Source organism: Oryza glaberrima, chromosome 8 (genome assembly GCF_000147395.1).
Source record: "Oryza glaberrima chromosome 8, OglaRS2, whole genome shotgun sequence".
In the NCBI taxonomy this organism is placed as follows: Eukaryota; Viridiplantae; Streptophyta; class Magnoliopsida; order Poales; family Poaceae; genus Oryza; species Oryza glaberrima.
Genome location: NC_068333.1, coordinates 794729 through 798637, shown reverse-complemented (window position 1 = coordinate 798637; position 3909 = coordinate 794729). Strand labels below are relative to the sequence as shown.

Sequence of the window (3909 nt, the reverse complement as noted above, 5' to 3'; positions counted from 1 at the left end):
TAAAAATACGAATTATAAAAAAATTTCATATAAGACGGACAGTCAAAGTTGGACACGGAAACCCAGGGTTCGCCTTTTTTTGGGACAGAGGGAGTACTCTCTTTCCCATATACTTGTTCAAACACTATTTATATTGAACTTTGACCATTTGTCTTTTTCTATAAATTTTCTTTTATAATACTTAGAAAATTCAGTATTACCAAAATGTTAATCCTAAATATAAGTATTAAACTTTCATTCATGTATCTTTGTTTAACCAGCTAACTAGAAACTGTAGGTTTGGTAATCTACTAAATTTAAATTATAATGTGCTAAGAATATAGATCACCCTTATGCAGGATTTGGGGATCACCGACCGTCTCTTCTAGAACCGGATTGGAAGTAGAATACAAAGTCCATCGAACTGCTCCGGTGATCATCGGTATAGGGAAAGTAGTCATGGTAGTGGTGCAGACGAAGTGGTTGCCGACTTGATCCCGAAGGGGTCACTGGCGATGAACTGCAGGATAGCATCGTGCTGTCGTCCTTTAGGGCGCCACCTACACTAACTTAGTCCTTTGAATACCCTCCAACGCTTAGGTCAATTTTCCCATCCGAAACTAAACAATGCCAATCAAATCATCAGTGACAAGTATTTCGAAACGGAGAAAGTATTTTATATGTCTGTAAATATTTTTACAACATTGACATAAGGTAGCAGAGAGTGAGGAAAGGAGTCATAAACAGTGAGACCATGGACTTATTGGAAGTGCCATACATGTGTGGTGGTACGTATGATTACGAAAGAAAAGGAAAGAAACAAAGGACCGGCCAGCCTCATGGTGAAGCCCAATCTGAGAGTAACAATTTTTATTTCAAGTGGATTAGAGCAGTTTGTGTAGATGGGCTTGCCTAGATTTGCAGGCAGGCAGCCATACATATATGAGTAAATTTCACTAAACTACGTATACTTTGGTCAAATTATCACAAAACTACAGATTTAAGGAGATGTATCACAAAACTACAGATTTAGCACTAAATTTCTCAGAGAACTACAGATTTAAGATGGAGTATCGCAAAACTACAGATTTAGTAACAAAATTATCACAAAACTACAGGTTTTGTGTCAATTCAATCACAAAACTTATGCATTTATAACTCAAATATAACACTAGTGCTAAGGATTTAAATTCCAATATATGTAGTTTTGTGATAACTTTGTTATTAAATCTGTAGTTTTGCGATACTCCATCTTAAATCTGTAGTTCTCTGAGAAATTTAGTGTTAAATCTGTAGTTTTGTAATGTATCTCCTTAAATCTGTAGTTTTGTGAGAATTTGACCAAAGTATTTGTAGTTTTGTGAAATTTACTCTACATATATTGATTGGGTCATAGATTTTCAGCCCAAATAATGAATGCTTATCTTGGCAATTTCATTAGTAGTTTGGCCAGGCAGGTTGGGCTTAAGTTTCAGAAAACAGAAAGCTGCTTGGGCTTGCAGCATCTGGGAATTTTTTTAGTGCAGATAAAGGAAAAAGTACACCGAAGGTCCCTCAACTTGTCATCCGGATACAAAAATGTCCTCGAACCACAAAACCAGATATGCGGGGTCCCCTAACTATACAAAACCGGTCACCCGAGATCCTCCGGTGGTTTTGACCCTGGTTTTGGCCTATGTGGGGTGTGGGACCCACGTGGGCCCCACATGTTAGCGTGCCACGTCATCACCATCCCTCTCTTTCCCTTCGTCCTCTCTCTCTGCCTCACTTTTACTCTCTCTAGGCTGGCGACAGACGACGCGGTGGCGGCGACGACGCGGGAGCAGGGAAAGAGGAGGCCGGCAGGGCGACCTCCCATCCCGACAGCCAACGCCTCGCTCTTCTTTACCTACGATGAGGCCACGCACCTGCTCACGCCGCCGACCTCCTCTGTTTGTGTTTGGCGAGTGGTGTTTGATCGGCGTCGGTGTTTGGTGGATGCCGTGCAGGCCGAGCGAATGCGCGCGGGGCTGGAGGAAGCGCAGCGACGGCACGTCCGGGCGTTGGTGGCGGCTGTGGCGCGCGCCACAACGGGGAGGGTGCGTGCGGCGGAGGCCAAGCTGGATCGTGCACGCTGCCGCAACGCGGAGCTGGAGGAGAAGCTCCGCCAGAGAGTGCGGAGGGGCAGGTGTGGATGGGCGTCGCCAAGAGCCATGAGGCCGTCGCCGCTGGCCTCCGTGCCACGCTCGACTAGCTCCTCCAGTCCCCCTGTGCCGTGACTGCCGTCGCCGCCGCCCCGGGGAAGGGCGACGCCAAGGACGCGCAGTCGTGCTGCTTCAAGACCCCAGGCGGCACCGCCGCCACCACTGCCACCGACGCGGTGTCCGGGGCGACGTCGTGCAAGGCCTGCCGTGTCACGGAGGCGTCCGTGCCGCTGCTCCCGTGCCTATGCGACGCCTGCGAGTCCGCCGCCGCCGCTTGCCCCGTCTGCACTGCCACCAAGAACGCCTCTGTCCATGTCCTCCTCTCCTGAAGTCACTCACACATGCTACACCAGCCAGCCACTGCATGGAGTAGGAGATTTCGATAGCGCAACAGCTATGGCCAGACCGAAACCGGGCATCCGTCAGCCAACTCTGGTGTCAAGCAAAAAGCTAACAACAATCATCCTACAATCATCCTGTCCCAAGTTACATGGAAATTCATGCTAGGGAAGCCACGGTTCTGTGCATCTGTGCATCAGTGATCTCCGGGCCATGCGAGTTTTGTCAGTGGAAACAACAGTGTTCGGTGCGGTGGATTGAATGGTTGATTGCCGATCTCATCTGCCGCAGGTACCATTGCTTCAAATATTTGGCAGCTCGGGTCGGCACGCACGCCGCCCTGTCTCCCCGCCGGCCGCTGCTCGTCGGTTGTCCTCCCCATCGGCTGCCGCCCGTCCCGGCACCCGTTCTCCCCGCCGGTCCCCACCTGTTGACGATGTCCCGGCGCCGCTCCCCATCCGCCGGCCACCGCGCGCTCGCCCGCCTGCCGCCACCGCCGCTCCACGCCTCCGCTTCGCCGGCCACCGCGCGCTCGCACGCCGCCTCCGCCGTCCGCCGCTCAGCCTCCCTCGCCGCCCGGTCGTCTGCTCCCTACCCGTCGGCCGGCCTGCAAGAGAAGAGTGAGAGAGAGAGGGGGGACCAGGGGAGGAAGGGAGAGAAGAATAGGGGAAAGGGGAGTTGACATGGAACGCTGACACGTGGAGCCCACGTGGGTCCCACGCGCCACGTAGGCTAAAACTGAGTCAAAACCACCGAAAGATCTTGGGTGACTGGTTTTGTATAGTTAAGGGACCTCGCATATCTGGTTTTGCGGTTTGAGGATGTTTTTTATCCCGATGGCAAGTTGAGGGACCTTCGGTGTACTTTTTCCGCAGATAAACAACAGGGGATTTACATGATGGGCCTCCATTTGCAAGCCCACAAAAATCTAGTCTCAAATTAATTGCTCTCACTCACACAGAGAGACAGTGAGGCCTCAGACCTCAGTTTTACTCACTCCGTACTAAAATAAGTTAATCTCGTACAAGAGAACGTGTCACATACACTAGATTCAAAACATACATTGGTAAAATGGGCAGAAGCAAAAGGGTACTTTAAATAAAATTGCCTGGATAAGAATTGGGCTAAGCTCAAGGAAAAACACGATCGTCACATGCTAGCTCTCTCCTCAACTGCATACATATATTGACATTTACTCCCTCCATTCCAAAATATTTGACACCGTTGACTTTTTAAAAATATTTGACCGTTCGTCTTATTCAAAAAATTTAAGTAATTATTAATTCTTTTCCTATCATTTGATTTATTGTTAAATATACTTTTATGTATACATATAGTTTTACACATTTCACAAAAGTTTTGAATCGAACGGTCAAATATGTTTTAAAAAGTCAACGGCGTCAAACAT

The 3909-nt window shown here is 48.6% G+C and overlaps 1 pseudogene; it reads left to right on the top strand.

Annotated features, from left to right (window-relative positions):
• Window positions 1-733: 733 nt before the first annotated feature.
• On the top strand, window positions 734-2491 carry LOC127781986 (probable BOI-related E3 ubiquitin-protein ligase 2; annotated as a pseudogene).
• Window positions 2492-3909: the final 1418 nt, after the last annotated feature.